This window comes from Vicia villosa, linkage group LG4 (genome assembly GCF_029867415.1).
Source record: "Vicia villosa cultivar HV-30 ecotype Madison, WI linkage group LG4, Vvil1.0, whole genome shotgun sequence".
Classification (NCBI taxonomy): domain Eukaryota; kingdom Viridiplantae; phylum Streptophyta; class Magnoliopsida; order Fabales; family Fabaceae; genus Vicia; species Vicia villosa.
In genome coordinates, this window is record NC_081183.1 from 111,108,574 (window position 1) to 111,116,229 (window position 7,656).

A 7,656-nucleotide genomic window follows, 5' to 3' on the forward strand; every position below is an offset into this window, starting at 1 on the left:
AAAGGCCCAAAATCCCAAATATATTCAAATGAGCCCACATTATTTTCATCCAATCCTTATCCTTAGCCCATCCACGCCCTAGAAATATATCTTTCAAATTTATTTTATTTTTATTAATTATTTTATGATTTTTATACATTTAAATCATGATTTAATTATATAAAATAGCAAGTCAAGAAAGATATGATCATTGCTTTGATTCCATGCCAAATACCAATAAAATATTCTCATTAAGACACCCAAAATTCGTCCACATGATTTGATGTACAAAAAAGATCAATTAAGGGCCAAATTTAGAAGCTTTGATAAATCAAATTTCTCATAATTTCAATCAAAGATTTATAAAGATTCAGTTCAGTTTTGTTAACCTAAACTGTTCCACTATATATACATGATCATTCCAGACCCTAGGATTACAATTTTTCTGCAGAAGGAACCCTAACCCGAGCTCCAAACTTCAAAGAAAAATTCAAGTTGGTTTTGGAGATTGGAAGCGTTTCAAAGGATTTCAAGCATTCCAATACATTCCTTGAACAATTCTGAAGGTGTCCAGATCGCTCTCATCAAGCAATACATTCAGAGCCACCCCCGATAAGCTCTGGTTTGAACTTTTCTAAATTTATTCGATCACGCCAACTCATGCATCTTTCTTGAAATTTAACTGCATATTCTTGATCCTGATGATGTTTCGATGCTATCTGGAAGTTTAATTGCACTTATTTGTTGTTATGAATGTTCTACCATCGTTAGGGTTTGAGACCTCCATAAAGGGGTTTTCGTTTTAGGAAAAATTAGGGTCAATTCAGGTACCACTATGCTCACGAGGCTTGGACGATTAGGTATAGGGGGTCGCGAAATATTTTTGTATTGCTTTGGCTGTATTCGTAAGTGCAGGGGCTATGGTGATGGTGGACGTCCGTTGGTAAAGATCCTCGCAGAGGCTAAGACGACGGTGGAGGTAGAAGATGATAACGTGTCATCCCCTCAATGGCTAGCCTCACGAGCGCGTTTTGTTTCAAATCCAGATGGATTCAGTGCTTTAAGACGCACGCAGGTACGATGCTCCGTCAGCGTCCAGCCTTCAGATCTCTACCTCCTCCCATCCAACGCGTACAAACGCGCAGGTGCATGGTAGACCTTCACACGCGTGCCACATTGGATCGCCAGCTAAGTTTTTCTAATTTTTTTTCTTCTTAATTACATAAAATCCATTTATTATTTATATTTATATATATGTTTTTTTAATTGTTTCTTTTTATTTATATATTATTTTCAAAAACTTTTTTTATATAATTAATAATAATTATTTTATTATAATTATTTTCTTTTAACATATTAATATTTAATATTTATCTTTATCTTTTATTTGTTTTAATATGCATATATATCATTTAAATTCTTTTCTTTAATATAATTATCTAAATTATTTTATTTAATATATTTATCTTATATATTTATTTATTATATATATACTTATTTATTATATTTATTTATGTTAATTATATTTATTTATTTTAATTATATTTATTTATTTATATATTTTCAAAATTCATATATGCTTTATCTTAATCCCAAGAAATTCATAAAAAAAATGTTTTTGTGCCTGATTATATTTTCTTACCTCCGATTTAATTAATTAGGTTGCAAAACCAATAATTAATTAAATCGGTTGTGTTGCTTTATTCAATTTACGCCCGAATCAGGGTTTATGAGAATTGGCCATACATTGAAAATATTTCTTTTTCTGTGCCTTTTTTCAGGGTTAACATTTAAATGCATTCCGACTACGCGCCACGTCAAATTCAAAGCTAAGTTCTAACCTTTCTTATTTAAATATTTTTGCCTGTTATTTTATTTAATTAGGGTTTAATTCCCACTGTCAATGAACTCCTCCTACACTTACTTCTTCTTTTTTCTTTTGCCAATTCTTTAATGATCAGGGTCAATGCTTAACGCTCAAGGCAAACTTTTGCCCATCAACCTTCATCAATCGAAGCTAAGTATTTTTACTCTTTTCTCGTATTTTTACTTTTATTGATTAGGGTTAACCGTATTCGATGTCTGAACTGTAATGTACTCATATATAGCCTGTTTCTTATTTTTTCCACCTTTTCAGGGTTTGCTAATTGCCAAAGCTTCGAATAGTCGGTAACCCTAAACCCTGATCTTAATTATTACTTGTTCAGACCTATTGCTTTATTTATCCTTCTGGTTTCATTTTCCCTTTCCCTCGCTGGTTTCATTTTCCCTTTCCCCATTATTGCTTTAATTGTTAATATTAATTGCTGTGGTTAGTAATTCTAGGGAGTGCAAGCTTTTAATTAATCTAGAATAACTAATTATAAGATAAATATTTGAATCAAATCACGTGATTATTGCACCCACGCACACTTTTGGGGTAACCTCTTTGCTGCCTGTTGCCTGTTGCCTTGTTGCCTTGTATTTTTTGCAGAATAGCCATGTCCCTCGGATACGAGGATACCTCAGCCATGTTGCCTCGATTAAGATCATAAGTCCCTAATGATGCTGCCTTCGATACGCTAAATATGATCTCGACCCTCAGAAGTTTCCTAACGAAAGGCTGAGGTATCCTCTGGTTGCCTACGAAAGGCTATTCTGATCCTTCCCTTAGACTACCTGCCTCTCTATGGCATGGGACAGTCTTATGGCGAACGATATTGCGACGACCCTTTAACCTCCAAATGAAAGGCTTCCTGCCCTCTTATGGCATGGACAGACCCTTTCACCTTGAAAGGCTAAAAGAACTATTTTCTACATTATTAAGGTAATTGCTCCTAATTGCCTTGCTCTGGCTAAAATCCTTTTCTTATTCTTTCTCATAAATCTTCAAAATGGCTACGCTCATTTACGAGCTAAAGTTCGTATTCACTTCTTCTACATTTCTGAAATCAAAGAGTAAAGCAATTAAGAGCCCATGGAAAACCATGGATGCAAAGGGTGCCTTACACCTTCCCTTTACATAATTACCCCCCGAACCCTGTTTTCTTTAAAAGGTTTTTCCTGTTCTTTTAGCCTTTCTATTTATTTGGATAAAATAAAAGTCGGTGACGACTCTTGCTTAACCGCGACATTTTGATATAAAAGTCAGTTCACTGTATTACAACTTGGTGGTAGAATTGTAAACCATGTGAAAGCACTCTTCGTTAGAGAACTGGGGAAATATTTCATTCTTAGGTCCTCATTGTTCGCCAAATCTCCAGACTCAGTCATGTACCTGGCTATGTGTTCCGTAGTGGATTCACTAGTATCTCCTGAGAATTTGGTGAACATTGGGACTTTGCAACCCCTTGGTAGTTCAGTCTGTAAGACATAATCTGACAAAGGGGAGGTATAATTTAGCCTTCCAAGTCCGGTGTTCAAACTGTTCTGGGCCATGATCCTTTCTATCATAGTGGTCAAATTAGTCTCCGTTTGGTTATTTTGCCTAACCCTATGGATTACTTCGTCTGCATATTGGTTTCTATTAACCATCGTGACTCTCCTAGGTTGTTCATCAGGAACTTCCTGTCGAGTGGTGGCGATTCCCTAGGCTTGTTGTTCTATTCCCGCCCCTAAGACTCTTTCGCCAGGCCCTTGTCTAGGTGGTCGACTTTGGTTTATAGTTGGTTCTTCCTCCTGGGTTATAGCCTGGTTGGTCCTACGTCGAATAGAAGTTTGAGAGGCTCCTACGAAATCTGCTATACGTCCCATTTGTGCAGACAGTTGTTGGTATGTTTGGGCATTGTCTTGGTTAGTCCTATTAACATTTTGTATTAACGGAGATAAAATAGTATTCATTTCTCTGGCAAGGACTCCTACCATATCATCGTTACTAGCATCCATTTGTGTTCGAAAGGCTACCTGACTATTTGTGGTTGATGGGGGAATGAAACCTGGATTTTGGATACTTTGTCCTAAGTTGTTCATCCCAGATCCTGAATTCTGTATTGGCGAAAAAGTGGACATATTGGGGTGAGTGTATGTGGACGTAGTATTGTGTAATCTAGACATAAAAGATGTTGGCATCCCATATGGTTGTTCTCTCCAAGTTCTCCGTTGTTCGAATCCAAATGGCCTGGGTGTCGAAACATTCTAGACGTTTTGGCTTCCTAGATATGTCAAAATAGCGCCATCTTGAGTATTCGATGGACCTTCGGCTATACTAGTAAATGGAGGAACTGTAGTCGAACTATTAACAGGCATAGAACCTGTGATAGCAGAGGTAGAATTATTAGTGACCATGGGTCCAGTGGACGCTTGAGTGGCCTGGGTAGTTGGGATCGAATTTGTAGCATCTGTCGAAGTTACGACAACTATTCCCGTTCCTTGTGGAGGATTTTGATTCCCCGCATTGCTGGCATTATTAACCATATTTTTATTATATTTTCTCTTGGGTATTGGTTGATTATTGGTAGTTATCTTTCCACTTCTAAGGTTCATACAACAATGGTAAAGACAAACTTACGCACTTAACAACCAGATAATCTTGAATCGAAAGATTACAAAATAAAAGTAATATGAACGCACTCTTTGACACCGTCCCACCAGGTGTGCCAATTTGTTTACCAGTGATTTATGACAAACAAACGCTAGTCTTCCAAACAATATATCTTTGGTAACTCACAGGATCGACTAGATTGATCCTAGGACATGTGTCTCAAGGATTCGTGTTTCAGTGATTTGGTTTATGACTAATGGTATTTCTGTTTTATAAATGTTATTAAAATCTTTAGACTAGTGTTAACTTTTAAGAGTTTGTTGACAATAACTCTAAGTAGAAGTTAAAGACTAATGATTTCGAATGTAAACAAACTGATAATGATCTTAAAAAGGGGTTTTTCGACAGTACTGGAAATGAATGACAAAAATGTAAATAGAGACTGAAGGTATAAAGCTTTCTAACTTAAATTGCAGTAAATAAATGACTTAAACGAAATGAATTTGTAAATGTAAAGATAATGACAAAATAACTTTCGACATAAATGTGACTTGCATTGAATAAATAACATGAAAGGTAAACATGGTGTTCTTCATACATATATTGTTTCAGCAAAGACTCGTTTCTCTGACGCTGGTACTTTGAGTATTTTTAGTGAATTTTTGTATATTTGTTTGAACACACAAATCTAAACATTAAAACCCCTATTTATACTAGTTCGACCCTAACGATCTCTACCTAGATGATTGCCACGTTCAACAGCCCAAACGTTGCGTCTTCAAATGTCTCCATGTATTCATCTGACAAAACCAATTCGTTTAAAATTCGAACCTTTCCCGCCCAAGGTTCCAATCTTCCTTGAACGCTTCTGTCGAAGCCAACTCATAAAAATCCAAACACTTTCTGACTCCAATGCTTCGACCAAAACATCCTTTTCCCAAAGAAAATGACTTGTACATAAAATCATTTCTTTATTATTCTTTGAAACAAAATGTCACCAAAGGACCCAAGCCAGTGGTCGAAATCTCCAGCTAACATCCATATACTCTATAACACAATGGTCCTGCCGAAAGAAAAACCCAAACTTTGCTTGATATGACAAGGAGCGTGCTGAAGGAGAAAAAATTGTTTCTTTTGAAAATGGATTGGAGATAAGCAAAGTGTGAGTCATTTCAGAGTATTTGGTTTTTTGGTTACAAACATGTTCCATGTGTTACTAGAAAGAAGCTGGATGACAGAAGCAAAGTAATGTTGTTGATTGGATATCATAGTACATGTGCTTATAAGCTTTAATGTCCAATAACTTATAAAGTTGAAGTCAATAGAGATGTCATTATGAAAGAATCAGAAGCCTGGGATTGGAACAAGTCTCAATCCAACTTGGGTGCAGTGTTAACACCTGAATTAACTTATGAAGGTATTTTTTAAGAGTATTATGTCTCTGAAGATGAGTCAGAGTCTGAAGGTGACTCTGAAACTGAAGTTGAGTTTGAAAATATGTCGGACTCTAGAGGAGACTCTGAAGGTGAGTCTGAGTCTGAAGGCGAGTCTGTCTCTGAAGGTGATTATGATGATTATCTAGAGTCTGATGGTAATCTAACCTCTTACGCTGGTCATGCCTCTGGGGTGGTCCATCCTCTAAAACTAGACCACCAAGAAATCGTCAAGTACCAAGGAGACTTGCTGACTTTAAGCTATTGTGTGATACTGAGATTGATTCTGAAGGGGAAGTTATTCATTGTGCCATGATGGTGGACTCTAAACCCGCCAGTATCAATGAGGCTCTCAAGAAAAAAGTGTGGTTGGATGTCATGAAAGAAGAACTTAAGGCTATAGAAAGAAACAAGACTTAAGAGTTGACTGAGCTTCGAAAGAACAACAAAGCCATCAGTATCAGATGAGTTTACAAGTTGAAATTAAAGCCAGATGGATCAATTGGAAAACACAAAGCAAGGTTAGTAGCTAGAGGATTTCTACAAAAATTTGGATTAAATTACTTTGAGGTGTTTGCGCCTGTAGCTAGATATGAAACAATCAGATTGGTGATTGCTATAGCTGCTAATAGAAATTGGCCTCTGATGCATTTAGATGTGAAATCTTCTTTATTGAATAATCCTTTACAAGAGGAAGTTTATGTGTCATGACCTCTTGAATTTGCGAAAAATAATCGGCAAGGGACGGTGTATAAGTTCCATAAAGCCTTGTATGAACTGAAACAATCTCCTAGAGCTTGGAATCTGAAAATTGATTCAATTTTCAAGCTTCAAGGATTCAGAAAATGTGAGATGGAGTATGGGATTTATGTTCATCTTATCTCTAAAAGCAATATGATTCTGGTGTGTCTCTATGATTATGACATATTGCTAATATGGAGTTGTTCAAATGAGATAGTCAAGTTCAAGAAGGTGCTGATGAATGAGTTTTAGATAAGTGATCTAGGAAACATGGTATATTATTTAGGGATGAATATTATGTACTTTAAGAAAGGTATAATTTTGCATCAGCAGAAGTATGAACTTGAGCTTTTGAAGAGATTTGAGTTAACAAATTGCAAGTATGCAATCACACTTGCTGAAATAAATCACAAACTGGCTTTAATTTCAACTTGTAAATCCATCTGATAGAGAGAGTGCAACCTTGCTTTGTGTATCATCACTCACAAGTTGATATAGATGCTATAGATGGATCAATTGTGATATATAAACTGAGTATGTTCAGTTAAAGAAGTGTAATAGAGAGAGTGCAATTGAATTTCCAACTTCTTTAAAAGTTAGTTATAAATTTATTTTCTCTCTTTTCTTTCATCTTCATCTTCATCTTCATCTTCAACCCCATGCTTTAATCGAAATTAGGACTCTTATAGTAAAGTTTGAAAATCATATCTAACGTAATAGAGAAAAGAAAAATAGATAATAATAAAGGGATGAAGAGTAATATATAATAATCCATAAAAATATTCTAAATAACTCATTATAAGAAGATTGAATTTTTGAATATACTAGATAATTTTTCTTAAAGATGTTACCCAAGAAAGCACGTCTCGAATAAACTTCAAATTTGGCCGATCATAATCTCTTACTAGTAAAATCTTTTACAAATATAACTTATGTTAGTATATGCAACACTTCATGGCATTCTTCACAAAGAATACATTTTAGAGGAAATTCCGGTTAAACCAAAGGCCTAGTGACGAGTTTTCATTTTTATCTTCTCTACTA